General features: G+C 43.4%; 1 protein-coding gene across 3 annotated transcripts in view; it reads left to right on the forward strand.

Annotated features, from left to right (window-relative positions):
* LOC134070023 (nuclear GTPase SLIP-GC-like) overlaps positions 1–17,080 on the forward strand; it is a 98,135-nt gene that overhangs the window by 64,199 nt on the left and 16,856 nt on the right. For all 3 annotated transcript variants that reach the window (XM_062526208.1, XM_062526209.1, XM_062526210.1), the window contains exon 3: positions 15,435–15,472. The gene's annotated coding sequence lies outside the window, so the exon portion shown is untranslated. The remainder of the gene's footprint in view (positions 1–15,434; positions 15,473–17,080) is intronic.

The following is a 17,080-nucleotide window of genomic DNA, read 5'->3' on the forward strand; positions in this document are numbered from 1 at the left end:
AAACTCAGAGACAGAGCTTTGGCCTAGGGTGTGGCTCAGGGACTCTATAGCGCCACCTAGCGCGGTTTCTGTTGTGTTTGACACATACATGCACGAAAATGAACCAAATTTGGTGGGCATATGTGTTGTACTAATCTGAACAACTTTTACATTTAAATGATATAGTAAATCTTAGAGGAATTTGAGTTATGATTATGATTATGATTTTTGCACATCACGTATTTTGAAACACTTCTCCTAGACGGTTTATCGAAATCATGTCCTTTCAGCAGTAAAATGATCTTGAGGGGTTGCCCGAGAGGAATTGCGACCAGATTTTTGAATTTCAAAAGTATATTGATATGGCGAAGGTTTGAATCTAGGTGTCTTATAAAAGAAACAAAAAGTTGGTGTTATAGGCAGAAAACAGTGACTAATTTGGATGAAATTTGATGGAGTATTAGTTAGTGTGTTTGTAGTGACAGTCATATACAAAGTTTTGAATTTGGTGTTGTTTGTGATTTTTAAAAGCGCATTAATGATTGTGGTGGATACAGTTTTAGCTAAAATATTTTGAAGCGAGTTGATGAATGATTATAATCATATCAAGCTATGCTGCAATTTTGATTTTAACCATGTTAACAGAAAGTGAGTTATTTTTAGGGCCCGAGCACCGAGGTGCGGCCACTGAAAGTGGCTGCACCGTAGGTGCAAGGCCCTATTGTTTTTGCTCAGATTATTAGGGCCCGAGCACCGAGGTGCGGCCACTGAAAGTGGCTGCACCGTAGGTGCAAGGCCCTATTGTTTTTGCTCAGATTATTATTATTATTATTATTATTATTCTCTCTTCCTCTTAGCCCGTTTGGTTGTTTCACCAATTTGGCATGCACCAAAACTCTTGTAATTTGGCAGGCATATGTAGAATTGCATTTGATACTCAGAGACAGAGCCCTGGCCTAGGGTGTGGCTCAGGGACTCTATAGCGCCACCTACCGCGCTGTCTGTTGTGGTTGACACATACATTCACGGAAATGAACCAAATTTGGTGGACATGTGTGTTGTATTATTCTGAACAAGTTTTACATTTACACTACATAGTGAATCTTAAACAAATTTGAGTTATGATTATGATTATGATTTTTCCACATCATGTATTTTGAAACACTTCTCCTAGACGGTTTATCGAAATCATGTCATATGAGCAGTAAAATGATCTTGAGGGGTTGCCCGAGAGGAATTGCGAACAGATTTTTGAATTTTCGAAGCATATCGAAATGGCGAAGGTTTGAATTATGGCGTCTTATTATGAAACAGGAAGTTGGTGTTATAGGCAGAAAAAAGGTTAGGAATTGTATGTAATTTGGCAGCTACACATGGAATTGCATCTGCTAGTCAGGGACAGAGCTCTGGCCTAAGGTGTGGCTTCGGGACTCTATAGCGCCACCTAGTAGCACATTATCTGTTGTGGTTGACACAAACATTCACGAAAATGAACCAAATTTGGTGGACTTATGTCTTATTGCTATCACTAGTCAGAGACAGAGCTCTGGCCTAAGGTGTGGCTTAGGGACTCTATAGCGCCACCTAGTAGCACGTTATCTGTTGTGGTTGACACAAACATTCACGAAAATGAACCAAATTTGGTGGACTTATGTGTTATTGCTATCGCTAGTCAGAGACAGAGCTTTGGCCTAGGGTGTGGCTTAGGGACTCTATAGCGCCACCTAGTGCGTTGTCTGTTGTGGTTGAAACATACATCCACGAAAATGAACCAAATTTGGTGGGCACATGTGTTATTGCCATCGCTATTCAGAGACAGAGCTCTGGCTGAGGGTGTGGCTTAGGGACTCCTTAGCGCCACCTAGCGTGTTACCCGTTTTGGGTTGACATTTACATTCACAAAAATGAATCAAATTTCATGAGCTTGTGTGTTATTACTGCCGCTAGTGAAGACCAGCTCTGGCCTAGGGTGTGGCTTAGGGACTCTATAGCGCCACCTAGCGCGTTGTCTGTTGTGGTTGACACATACATTCAGAAAAATTTACCAAATTTGGTGGCCATGTGTGTTGCTCATGCACATGCCCATCAACACGCCTCATGTTGCCTTGTTTGATTCCGAAATGTCACAGGTCTCCGCACCGCAGGTGCTCGGGCCCGCCATCGCCGCTTGCGGCTATATTTCTTATTCTTATTATTCTCTTTTCCTCTTAGCCCATGCGGCCCTTTTTCACCAACTTGGCATGCTCCAAAACTCTTGTAATTTGGCAGCTACATGTGAAATTACAGTCGCTACTCAGAGACAGAGCTCTGGCCTAGGGTGTGGCTCAGGGACTCTATAGCGCCACCAACCGAGCTGTCTGTTGTGGTTGACACATACATGCACGAAAATAAACCAAATTTGGTGGGCATGTGTGTTTTATTAATCTAAACAACTGTTACATTTACACTCTATAGTAAATATTAGAAGAATTTGAGTTATGATTATCATTATGAATTTTGCACATCATGTATTTTGAAACACTTCTCCTAGACAGTTTATCGAAATCATGTCATATAAGCACTAAAATGATCTTGAGGGGTTGCCCGAGAGGAATTGCGAACAGATTTTTGAATTTTTGAAGTATGTTGAAATGGCGAAGGTTTGAATTATGGCGTTTTATTAAGAAACAGGAAGTTGGTGTTATAGGCAGAAAAAAGGTTATGAATTGGATGTAATTTGGCAGCTACATTTGGAATTGCTTCTGCTAGTCAGAGACAGAGCTCTGGCCTAAGGTGTGGCTTTGGGACTCTATAGCGCCACCTAGCAGCACGTTATCTGTTGTGGTTGACACAAACATTCACGAAAATGAACCAAATTTGGTGGACTTGACCGTTATTGCTATGGCTAGTCAGAGACAGAGCTTTGGCCTAGGGTGTGGCGTAGGGACTCTATAGCGCCACCTAGTGCGTTGTCTGTTGTGGTTGACACATACATTCATGAAAATGAACCAAATTTGGTGGGCTTGTGTGTTATTGCTATCGGTAGTCAGAGACAGAGCTTTGGCCTAGGGTGTGGCTTAAGGACTCTATAGCGCCACCTAGCAGCACGTTATCTGTTGTGGTTGACACAAACATTCACGAAAATGAACCAAATTTGGTGGGCTTGTGTGTTATTGCTATTGCTAGTCAGAGACAGAGCTCTAGCCAAGGGTGTGGCTTAGGGACTCTATAGCGCCACCTAGCATATAGGCTGTTATAGTTGTCACATACATTCACGAAAATTAATCAAATGTGGTGGGCTTGTGTGTTATTGCTATTGCTAGTCAGAGTCAGAGCTCTAGCCAAAGGTGTGGCTTAGGGACTCTATAGCGCCACCTAGAGCATTGTCGTGGTTGACACAAACATTCACAAAAATGAACCAAATTTGGTGGGCTTGTGTGTTATTGCTGCAGCTAGATAAAGACAGAGTTCTGGCCTCGGGTGTGGCTTAGGGACTCTATAGCGCCACCTAGCACATTTTCTGTTGTGGTTGACACGTACATTCACAAAAATGAACCAAATTTGGTGGGCATGTGCTTTGCTATAGCTATTCAGAGACAGAGCTCTGGCCGAGGGTGTGGCTTAGGGACTCTATAGCGCCACCTAGTGTGTTACATATACATTCACGAAAATGAATCAAATTTGGTGAGCATGTGTGTTATTACTGCCGCAAGTCAGAAACAGAGCTCTGGCCTAGGGTGTGGCTTAGGGACTCTATAGCGCCACCTAGCGCATTGTCTGTTGTGGTTGACACATTCACGAAACCGAACCACATTTGGTGGGCATTTGTGTTATTGCTATTGCTAGTCAGAGATAGAGCTCTGGCCTAGGGTGAGGCTTAGGGACTCTATAGCGCCACCTAGCACATTGTCTATTATTGTTGACACATACATACACGACAATTAGGTACACTTGTGTGTTATTGCTGCCACTAGTCAGAGACAGAGCTCTGGGCCTTGGGTGTGGCTTTGGGACTCTATAGCGCCACCTAGCTTGTTGTCTGTTGTGGTTGTATACATTGATGAAAATTAACCAAATTTGGTGGCCATATGTGCTGCTCATGCACATGCCCACCAAGAAGTACGTGTTGCTTTGTTAGATTCCGCAAATGTCATGGGTCCGCACCGCAGGTGCTCGGGCCCGCCATCGCCGCTTGCGGCTATATTTAATTTCATATTTGCCCAATCACACAGCCCCTCCTCTCTGCCCTTCTCTGCCTCTCTCTCTGTTGCAACTAACAGACACACGCACGCACTCTGTCACCCCCCTTCTCCGGTCCTCCCTAACTAACACACACACATTGACACACGCGCGGCTTTCTAGACAGACACACACACACACACACACACACACACACACACACACACACACACACACACACACACACACACACACACACACACACACACACACACACACACACACACACACACACACACACACACACACACACACACCCTTTGGGCAACCGTGGCCTACTGGTTAGGGCTTGGGGCTTGTAGCTGGAGGATTGCCGGTTCGATCCCTGACCAGTCCACAGCTGAAGTGCCCTTGAGCAAGGCACCTAACCCCTGACTGCTCCCTGAGCGCCGCTGGTTGGGCAGGCAGCTCACTGCTCTGAGTATAGTATATTAAAAAGTATACAAAAGTATATTGAAATGGCGAAGGTTTGAATCTAGGTGTCTTGTAAAAGAAACAGAAAGTTGGTGTTATAGGTAGAAAACAGTGACTAATTTGGATGAAATTTGATGGAGTATTAGTTAGTGTGTTTGTAGTGACAGTCATATGCAAAGTTTTGAATTTGGTGTTGTTTGTGTTTTTTAAAAGTGCATTAATGATTGTGGTGGACACACTAAAATATTGCATTAATGATTGTGGTGGACACACTAAAATATTTTGAAGCGAGTTGACGAATAATTATAATCATATCAACCTATGCTGCAATTTTGAAATTTTGACTTTAGCCATGTTCACAGTAAGTGAGTATTTAGGTTTATTTGTGTTTGCATATATCTTATACTCCATCCATTTAGCTGAGCAGGAGTAGGTGCTCTCTCTCTCAGCTGCATGTCTCTCTCGTCCCCTGCTACTTCTCTACACAGACTCACAGACACTCTCTCACCCCTCCCCCGTCATTCTCTCTCTCTCTCACGCACGCACACGCGCGCGCACACACACACACACACACACAGACACACACAAACACACACACACACACACACACACACACACACACACACACACACACACACACACACACACACACACACACACACACACACACACACACACACACACACACACACACACACACACACACACACACACACACACCTCCCTCCCTCTTTCCTCCCTCCCTCCTTCCCTCTGGGCAGCCGTGGCCTACTGGTTAGGGCTTGGGGCTTGTAACTGGAAGGTTGCCGGTTCAATCCCCAACCAGCACCACTAAAGTGCCCTTGAGCAAGGCACCTAACCCCTCACTGCTCCCCCAGCACCGCTGGTTGGCCAGGCAGCTCACTGCTCTGGGTCAGTGTGTGATTCACCTCACTGTGTGTTCACTGTGTGCTGTGTGTGTTCACTAATTTGGTTAAATTTGGTTGCATGCAGAGAAATAAATTTCCCTCACGGGATCAAAAAAGTGTATATTCTATTCTATTGATCCATTTGTCTCTACCCCCTCTGTCTGTGTCTGTCTAGTGTTATTGCTATCGATAGTCAGAGATAGAGCTCTGGCCTAGGGTGTGGCTTAGGGACTCTATAGCGCTACCTAGCATATTGTCTGTTGTGGGTGACACATACATTCAGGAAAATTGACCAAATTTGGTGGGCATGTGTGTTGCTCATGCACATGCCCACCAACACGCACATGTTGCTTTGTTAGATTCCGAAATCTCACAGGTCTCCGCACCGCTGGTGCTCGGGCCCGCCATCGCCGCTTGCGGCTATATTTATTATTATTATTATACTTCTATTCCTCTTACCCTTAACTTTTTTGCCCTTTTTCACCAACTTGGCATGCTCTAAAACTCTTGACATTTGGCAGCTACCTTTAGAATTGATGCCTCTACTGAGAGACAGACCTCTGGCCTAGGGTGTGGCTCAGGGACTCTATAGCGCCACCTACCGCACTGTCTGTTGTGGTTGACACATACATTCACGGAAATGAACCAAATTCGGTGGACATGTGTGTTGTATTATTCTGAACAAGTTTTACATTTAAACTATATAGTGAATCGTAGAAGAATTTGAGTTATGATTATGATTATGATTTTTGCACATCACTTATTTTGAAATACTTCTCCTAGACGGTTTATCGAAATCATGTCATATAAGCACTAAAATGATCTTGAGGGGTTGCCCGAGAGGAATTGCGACCAGATTTTTGAATTTTTGAAGTATATTGAAATGGCGAAGGTTTGAATTATGGCGTTTTATTAAGAAACAGGAAGTTGGTGTTATAGAAAGAAAAAAGGCTATGAATTGGATGTAATTTGGCAGCTACATGTGGAATTGCTTTTGGAAGTCAGAGACAGAGCTCTGGCCTAAGGTGTGGCTTTGGGACTCCATAGCGCCACCTAGCAGCACGTTATCTGTTGTGGTTGACACAAACATTCATGAAAATGAACCAAATTTGGTGGACTTGTGTGTTATTGCTATGGCTAGTCAGAGGCAGAGCTTTGGCCTAGGGTGTGGCTTAGGGACTCTATAGCGCCACCTAGCAGCACGTTATCTGTTGTGGTTGACACAAACATTCCCGAAAATGAACCAAATTTGGTGGACTTGTGTGTTATTGCTATGGCTAGTCAGAGACAGAGCTTTGGCCTAGGGTGTGGCATAGGGACTCTATAGCGCCACCTAGTGCGTTGTCTGTTGTGGTTGACACATACATTCACGAAAATGAACCAAATTTGGTGGACTTGTGTGTTATTGCTATCGGTAGTCAGGGACAGAGCTTTGGCCTAGGGTGTGGCTTAAGGACTCTATAGCGCCACCTAGCGCATTGTCTGTTGTGGTTGACACAAACATTCACGAAAATTAACCAAATTTGGTGGGCTCGTGTGTTATTGTTTTTGCTAGTCAGAGACAGAGCTCTGGCCTCGGGTGTGGCTTAGGGACTCTATAGCGCCACCTAGCACATTGCCTGTTGTGGTTGACACGTACATTCACGAAAATTAACCAAATTTGGTGGGCATGTGTTTTGTTATAGCTATTCAGAGACAGAGCTCTGGCCGAGGGTGTGGCTTAGGGACTCTATAGCGCCACCTAGTGTGTTACCTGTTGTGGTTGACATACATTCACGAAAATGAATCAAATTTGGTGAGCTTGTTTGTTATTACTGTCGCTAGTCAGAAACAGAGCTCTGGCCTAGAGTGTGGCTTAGGGACTATAGCGCCACCTAGCAGATTGTGTGTTGTTGTTGACGCATACATTCAGGAAAATGAACCAAATTTGGTGGGCATGTGTGTTATTGCTATAGCTATTCAGAGACAGCGCTTTGGCCAAGGGTGTCTTAGAGACTGTATAGCGCCACCTAGCGCATTGTCTGTTGTGGTTGACACACTCATTCACGAAAATGAACCAAATTTGGTGGGCTTGTGCGTTATTGCTATCGATAGTCACAGATAGAGCTCTGGCCTAGGGTGTGGCTCAGCGACTCTATAGCGCCACCTAGCGTGTTGTCTGTTGTGGTTGACACATACATTCAGGAAAATTGACCAAATTTGGTGGGCATGTGTGTTGCTCATGCACATGCCCACCACCACGCACATGTTGCTTTGTTAGATTCTGAAATTTCACAGGTCTCCGCACCGCAGGTGCTCGGGCCCGCCATCGCCGCTTGCGGCTATATTTAGGGCCCGAGCACCGAGGTGCGGCCACTGAAAGTGGCTGCACCGTAGGTGCAAGGCCCTATTGTTTTTGCTCAGATTATTATTATTATTAGGGCCCGAGCACCGAGGTGCGGCCACTGAAAGTGGCTGCACCGTAGGTGCAAGGCCCTATTGTTTTTGCTCAGATTATTATTATTATTATTATTATTATTATTATTATAGTTTTTTCCTCCTTACCTGTCCCACGGCCTTTTGGCCCTTTTTCACCAACTTGGCATGCTCTAAAACTCTTGAAATTTGGCAGATACGTGTGGAATTGGTAAAACTACTCAGAGACTGAGCTCTGGCCTAGGGTGTGGCTCAGGGACTCTATAGCGCCACCTATCGCGCTGTCTGTTGTGGTTGACACACGCATTCACGAAAATGGCCCAGATTTGGTGGGCATGTGTGTTCTATCAATCTGAACAACTTTTACATTTATACTCTATAGTAAATATTAGAAGAATTTGAGTTATGATTATGATTATGATTTTTGCACATCATGTATTTTGAAACACTCCTCCTAGACGGTTTATCGAAATCATGTCATTTCAGCAGTAAAATGATCTTGAGGGGTTGCCCAAGAGAAATTGCGACCAGATTTTTGAATTTCAAAAATATATTGAAATGGCGAAGGTTTGAATTATGGCGTCTTATTAAAGAAACAGGAAGTTGGTGTTATAGGCAGAAAACAGTGACTAATTTGGTTGTAATTTGGCAGCTACATGTGGAATTGCTACTGCTACTCTGAGACAGAGCGCTGGCCTAAGGTGTGGCTTAAGGACTCTATAGCGCCACCTAGCAGCACGTTGTCTGTTGTGGTTGACACATACATCCACGAAAATGAACCAAATTTGGTGGACTTGTGTGTTATTGCTACTGCCAGTCAGACAGAGCTTTGGCCCAAGGTGTGGCTTAGGGACTCTATAGCGCCACCTAGCACATTGTTTGTTGTGGTTGACACATACAGTACATTGAAGAAAATGAACCAAATTTGGTGGGCTTGTGTGTTATTGCTATCACTAGTCAGAGACAGAGCTCTGGCCTAGGGTGTGGCTTAGGGATTCTATAGCGCCACCTAGTGTATAGTTAGTTGAGGTTGACACATAATTCACGAAAATGAACCAAATTTAGTGGACTTTTTTCGTATTGCTATCGCTAGTCAGAGACGGAGCTCAGGCCTAGGGTGTGGCTTAGGGACTCTATAGCGCCACCTAGCGTGTTGTCTGTTGTGGTTGACACATACATTCACGAAAATTAACCACATTTAGTGGGCATGTGTGTTGCTCATGCACACCAACCCACACATGTTGCTTTGATAGATTCCGAAATGTCACGGGTCCGCACCGCAGGTGCTCGGGCCCGCCATCGCCGCTTGCGGCTATATTTATTATTATTATTATTATTATAGTTTTTTCCTCCTTACCTGTCCCACGGCCTTTTGGCCCTTTTTCACCAACTTGGCATGCTCTAAAACTCTTGAAATTTGGCAGATACGTGTGGAATTGGTAAAACTACTCAGAGACTGAGCTCTGGCCTAGGGTGTGGCTCAGGGACTCTATAGCGCCACCTATCGCGCTGTCTGTTGTGGTTGACACACGCATTCACGAAAATGGCCCAGATTTGGTGGGCATGTGTGTTCTATCAATCTGAACAACTTTTACATTTATACTCTATAGTAAATATTAGAAGAATTTGAGTTATGATTATGATTATGATTTTTGCACATCATGTATTTTGAAACACTCCTCCTAGACGGTTTATCGAAATCATGTCATTTCAGCAGTAAAATGATCTTGAGGGGTTGCCCAAGAGAAATTGCGACCAGATTTTTGAATTTCAAAAATATATTGAAATGGCGAAGGTTTGAATTATGGCGTCTTATTAAAGAAACAGGAAGTTGGTGTTATAGGCAGAAAACAGTGACTAATTTGGTTGTAATTTGGCAGCTACATGTGGAATTGCTACTGCTACTCTGAGACAGAGCGCTGGCCTAAGGTGTGGCTTAAGGACTCTATAGCGCCACCTAGCAGCACGTTGTCTGTTGTGGTTGACACATACATCCACGAAAATGAACCAAATTTGGTGGACTTGTGTGTTATTGCTACTGCCAGTCAGACAGAGCTTTGGCCCAAGGTGTGGCTTAGGGACTCTATAGCGCCACCTAGCACATTGTTTGTTGTGGTTGACACATACAGTACATTGAAGAAAATGAACCAAATTTGGTGGGCTTGTGTGTTATTGCTATCACTAGTCAGAGACAGAGCTCTGGCCTAGGGTGTGGCTTAGGGATTCTATAGCGCCACCTAGTGTATAGTTAGTTGAGGTTGACACATAATTCACGAAAATGAACCAAATTTAGTGGACTTTTTTCGTATTGCTATCGCTAGTCAGAGACGGAGCTCAGGCCTAGGGTGTGGCTTAGGGACTCTATAGCGCCACCTAGCGTGTTGTCTGTTGTGGTTGACACATACATTCACGAAAATTAACCACATTTAGTGGGCATGTGTGTTGCTCATGCACACCAACCCACACATGTTGCTTTGATAGATTCCGAAATGTCACGGGTCCGCACCGCAGGTGCTCGGGCCCGCCATCGCCGCTTGCGGCTATATTTATTATTATTCTCTCTTCCTCTTAGCCCATTTGGCCGTTTCACCAACTTGGCATGCTCCAAAACTCTTGTAAATTGGCAGGCATATGTAGAATTGCATTTGATACTCAGAGACAGAGCCCTGGCCTAGGGCGTGGCTCAGGGGGTCTATAGCGCCACCTACCGCGCTGTCTGTTGTGGTTGACACGTGCATGCACGAAAATGAACCAAATTTGGTAGGCAGATGTGTTGTATAAATCTGAACAACTTTTACGTTTACACTACATAGTGAATCTTAAACAAATTTGAGTTATGATTATGATTATGATTTTTGCACGTCATGTATTTTGAAACACTTCTCCTAGACGGTTTATCGAAATCATGTCATATGAGCAGTAAAAGGATCTTGAGGGGTTGCCCTAGAGGAATTGCGAACAGATTTTTGAATTTTCGAAGCATATCGAAATGGCGAAGGTTTGAATTATGGCGTCTTATTACGAAACAGGAAGTTGGTGTTATAAGCAGAAAAAAGGATATAAATTGGATGTAATTTGGCAGCTACATGTGGAATTGATTCTGCTAGTCAGGGACAGAGCTCTGTCCTAAGGTGTGGCTTCGGGACTCTATAGCGCCACCTAGTAGCACATTATCCGTTGTGGTTGACACAAACATTCACGAAAATGAACCGAATTTGGTGGACTTGTGTGTTATTGCTATCACTAGTCAGAGACAGAGCTCTGGCCTAAGGTGTGGCTTAGGGACTCTATAGCGCCACCTAGTAGCACGTTATCTGTTGTGGTTGACACAAACATTCACGAAAATGAACCAAATTTGGTGGACTTATGTGTTATTGCTATCGCTAGTCAGAGACAGAGCTTTGGCCTAGGGTGTGGCTTAGGGACTCTATAGCGCCACCTAGTGCGTTGTCTGTTGTGGTTGAAACATACATTCACGAAAATGGACCAAATTTGGTGGGCACATGTGTTATTGCCATCGCTATTCAGAGACAGAGCTCTGGCTGAGGGTGTGGCTTAGGGACTCCTTAGCGCCACCTAGCGTGTTACCTGTTTTGGGTTGACATTTACATTCACAAAAATGAATCAAATTTCATGAGCTTGTGTGTTATTACTGCCGCTAGTGAAGACCAGCTCTGGCCTAGGGTGTGGCTTAGGGACTCTATAGCGCCACCTAGCGCGTTGTCTGTTGTGGTTGACACATACATTCAGAAAAATTTACCAAATTTGGTGGCCATGTGTGTTGCTCATGCATATGCCCATCAACACGCCTCATGTTGCCTTGTTTGATTCCGAAATGTCACAGGTCTCCGCACCGCAGGTGCTCGGGCCCGCCATCGCCGCTTGCGGCTATATTATTATTATTATGTTTACTTGCCTCTAGGTAATGCTTTACCTATCAAACAGTAGGCTACCGTAGGCAACACGCTTTTTCACTGATCTTGCGAATTACTTTCCGTCATGGTTTTCGTGCAGGCTGGACTGAGCTTCTTATCCAAACATTACGGGGAATCTCCTGTTGAACATTAGCTTCCCTCCAACCGACATGCTAACTATACTTCTTTATGGGAAACCAACGTAATATACGGGGAAGACGTCAATTAGTTTTGCCTTCGATACCCTATATAGAATACACAGAAGCTATAAGGGCGACAAACGGCACATGTTACATGAAGTTATAGGATCGCAAAAAATCTGCAATCTATGGCCGTCCTAGTTTGGTTTTTGTGACTGCAACTCAATAGACCCCTTCGAATGTTAGTAAACACCAGGACGTTGCTAGGATGCGCGCGCAGCCCGGGCTCATAAAGAATGGCGCTGCCAATAGACCAACATGACAATCTGTCAGAGTATGCACAGGCTTTAGCGTTAAAAGATCGCGAATGTTATTTAAATAAATTAACGCTAACAAATGGATATCGCCTGCCAGATCCATATGCACTAAAGGAGTGGGTGGACGATATATGTAAGTTGCCGAATATACAGTGGCCCGACATATACACATACCTGATCGACAAGCCTTCCTTGTACACACATGACAAACTTCGTGCCTACAAGTCTTTAGATGCATACGATTACGTTGTGTGTGGGCATGTGCAGACCGTGTTCTACACAGACATTGATGAGAACTTCTGTGCAATGAAGTCTAAAATTTTACCAAGCCAGCGTCAAGGTAAAAAGGGACCATTGTATGAGGCCTGGGTGCTGTACAATAAGATGGATGGCTACGTCTTGACAGCTAACTGCACGTGTATGGCAGGGTAGGTAGGCTACAACAACAACAAGGATACGAGTTTATTGTCACATGCATATCAATGATAACTGAATGTAAAGAAGACAGTGAAATTGTGTCAGTTCAGTCTACTAACGTTAGGCTTCTGTGAAAGTTGAGGGTATTGTTGTTGTTTTGTTGGGTTTTTTTTTTTAAATTTTGTTTTTATTTGTAAAATATATTTCATTGTAGGCTTGGGTCATGCTGCAGCCATGCAGCTGCAATTTTATTCAAAGTGGAGATCTGTGTTAGGATGGGAAGGACAGAAAAAGCAGCAGTCACTTCAGGAGAGTGTGCGTGGAAAGACCTAAGCAAGAGAGAAGTGCAGCCAGCTCCGCTGAGGGAAATAAGATTCAACAAAACAAAGAGGCTAGGCAGTCAACCTCCAGATAGGTCTACTTCAGCAACTGTTAGGAATAAGATGACAACAGTCAGAGGCATGTGATAAATTACCCTGCTTTGTTTCCTTTATATTCAATAGGCTTTCTCCTCAGTTTCATCATTGAGGATTGGTCATTGAATCCCGAAATGTTATGTTCTAGTAGTTACCATCTTTGCATGAGATTAGGATTTCAGAAATCTGATGATCTATTTAACAACAAATGTAACAAACTGTAGCCTCTGCCCCCACCCATTGGTTATGACAGAAATAACAAGAAACTCATCATTCAGTCATTCATTCAGATTAGCCTATGAGTAGTTGAAAAATGTGATCAGAGAAAGAGAAAAGTGGGTTTGTGCATTAAATCATTATGCATTGTATATCTGTCTGTCCATTGCCAGAGTTGACAGACGATGACATTGAAGAATTACGGATTATAGCACCTGAAGCAGCAATACTGACGAGCCTGGAAAACAGCGATACAGACACTGCATCATCCAACTCTGACACTGAGGAACATGCAGACCTGCCTGAGCCCTTGACGGCTTTGTTTAACATTACATTGAGAGACCTCTCACAAGAGGAAATGCAGATAAAAAGTGAAGAAACATTCCTCAGATTAAAAACTGGACTGCTGCCTCACCATTGTGAAAAGGTAGAATTCATCACACGGCAGCAGTCAGAGTCAAAACAATGGCAAACCTATAGAGTTGGACGTATTACGAGCACAAGATTTCACCGCGTGTCCACAGCTGAAAATATCAGCCAAACATACCTAATGGACATAATGCAGTACAGTGAAACACAGTTAAACGTGCCATCTGTTCTCTGGGGCAGGTCCATGGAGGAAACGGCCAGGCAGGCATACAATGCACTTATGGCTGAAAGCCATGAAGGCTTCAGTGTCAGCCACTGTGGCTTAATGTTGCGGCCCTCTGATCCACACCTTGGGTCCTCACCCGATGGCATCACAAAATGCACCTGCTGTGGCAAAGGAGTCTTAGAAATAAAGTGTCCTTACAAATATCGTGATGGCCTTGAGGGAAGCACAGAGGACACACAATTTTGTCTGGACAAATCATTTACCTTGAAAAATTCTCACCCATACTATTACCAAACTCAGCTCCACATGTTTGTGTGTGGTGTAAGCCACTGTGACTTTGTGCTCTGGACAAGAAAGGAGGTCATAGTGCAACGTGTCCTTAAAAATCAAGAGTTTCTGGAGGAAGCTTTGCCAAAGGCACAGCATGCATTCATTTCAATTGTGTTGCCTGAACTGCTGACACGAAGACATGACCCTGACTTGGAGATACAGCAAGTTTGCCAAAGCTGTGGAAGGCCAAAATTTGGAAAAATGATAACCTGTGTTGAATGCAAAAACTCCTTCCATTACGTCTGTGCAAAGATTAAAAGGAAATCAGCAGCTTGGTTGTGTCTAGAATGTAAACAATGATGTCCTTTCCCACTTTAAACAGTGAGACATGTTCAAACATTACACCCACTACACACTACCCTACCCCCCTCCCTACACATACACACACCACCCCCCGCTGGTACTAGGATGTATTGAATGTGTTATCTTCTAACAATGTAGTTTCTTGTGCCCCACCTGTCATTACTGTTCCCAACTGGTGCGGCCTGCCTTACATGTTGACAGTTCAGGCCCTAATGCTTTAATTGACTTTATAGATGTCGGTACAGATGTTATTGAATCCACATTAACCTCCCCCTAGGACCTAGGTCTAATCTGACTGTTTTGACTTTTATGCTTATTATTTAATTTGCTGTTGTTAGGATGTTAGGATCATCTTTAAAAATTCAGTTTCTTGTGCCCCACCTGTACTGATTGTTCCCAACTGGCGCGGCCTACCTTACATTATGTTGATAACCAAGAACCTAATGCTTTAATTGACTTTATAGTTGTTTGTACACAGATGTTATTATTTTTGTACAGTATGTGGGTATTTACAGATGTATATGGCTATTTACAGATTTGTTCCCTAACACATTAACTTAGATGAATTGGATGAAATGTTCACTTTCACTACTTGACTGTGTTTGTTTGCCGTCTTCCATAAACAAACAACATTCATTTTTGTTGATATGTTTTATTGCTTTCATGTATTACAAAACACACACATACACAAACAAATAGCCATGCATAATGTAAAATAAACAACAAATGACTTTTGTAACTGCATGGAGATGAATTCATATCAATCATCAATACATCATATCATTACACTTAACATGCTATGCATTCTTCTCTTCATTATCCATGTACATCATTTACTCATCAAACGTTCAGTTGGAAACACTGTTTTTTGGAACAACACTCCTACAGAGGTTGGTGAGTGCAGCACACACAGTCACTACATCATCCAACAGATCCACTTGAGAGATCGGAATAACAGTTTGCAAGATTTTAAAATTTTTCCACCTACCAATTACGCGTTCAACATGGATTCTAACCCGAGATAATTGTCTGGAAGTATCCACGTCCTGTGCTGATAGTTGTGTTTTTCCTTTGGTGAAGGAAGGGATTCGAAGTGTCGCACCATAAGCTGCTAGTTCATCCCGAATGAGAAATCCCCTATCAGCTAGTACCTCGTCAATAGACCTCTGAAGTTCGCCTACAAAAAAGCTGCCATCTTTGAGATTCGGTATCTGGCGATTTTTCCTATGGGAAAATAACATGGGGATTTTGAATTATCGCACCTGTTAAACTCACGCGGGCACGACATAGTCTTAAATAAAGACGTTTCCCTGAACACACTTTTGTCCTCTGCCTTCTTGTGCATACTGTGATCTCCGGTACGTGAAGTCGGCACACTTTGATTTTTGCTACCCCAGAGCTAACTGGCTAACTAACTTAATGGCAACCCAGCAAACAATTAACGTTCTGCTAACTTTCACTAACGTTAGCTTTTGGTTCCCCTATGGTTCGTTTTTCAGCAACCTACTAATAACGTTTAGAGAACGTTATCTCCAGGTTGTCAAAACAAATAACGTTCCCCTAACGTTTTTACAACTAAAGAAAAAAACGTTATATTCTGGTTGAATCCCAGCAAGCAAATAACGTTAGCCGCTGGTTCTCCTGTGGTTAGTTTATCAGTAACCTTCTAATACCCTGGAGAGAACGTTAGCTCCAGGTTATCAAAGTTTCCCGAACGTTATTACAACTAAAGAAAAAAACGTTATATTCTGGTTGCATTTCTCTTTTCACACAACGTTGCTACTTAGTTGTTTTTAGGTATCTTATTTGTATAACCATATCGGTATTCTCTGGTTATGTGCGTGGGGTTGATTGATGAAAATCGCCCCAGAGTTTCTATGATTTTCCAATTGAACACGGCCAGCAGCCACACTGCAAAGTCGGAATAATTTGTTGCAAAATCGACATATAGCCCTATTCTATTCTTCCCCCCTCTGTTGGATTGATATTCGGCCGACCAGCCAGCCCGTCAGCTAAAGGGGCCAGCGAAGCTAGGTTGAGAAACTTCCATCTCGGGTCCGTGAGTTCTGGGGTGTTGGTGTTTTAGCAGACTCAACCTCGCTAACTTTAAGACATTTGGATAACACAGAGATAAAGTTACTCACGTAGGCTGGCTGTATGGTATCGATCACATTCTTCACATCTCCATGCACTTGTTCCATTAAGTCCAACAGGCTTTAAAAAAACACTGTATAGGGTAAACCGGGTGGAAGAGCTAGCTAGCCATAGTCCCAGGCAGGCACACAACGACTTCATGCTAACTAATCTGACGAATAGTTTTGGATTAATCCATAATCGATTAGAGTGGCACCTGAAATGCATTCATGTTTTTAAAGCTTTATTTGTTATGAAAATATGATGATGAGGACTCCAATGAATTCTTTCTCAAACGTTGAGACTGCATCTTAAACAGCACAATGTTCCCGGGGGAGAATTGTTTTATATTAACACGTCCAAGT

Source organism: Sardina pilchardus, chromosome 22, assembly GCF_963854185.1.
Source record: "Sardina pilchardus chromosome 22, fSarPil1.1, whole genome shotgun sequence".
NCBI lineage: Eukaryota > Metazoa > Chordata > Actinopteri > Clupeiformes > Clupeidae > Sardina > Sardina pilchardus.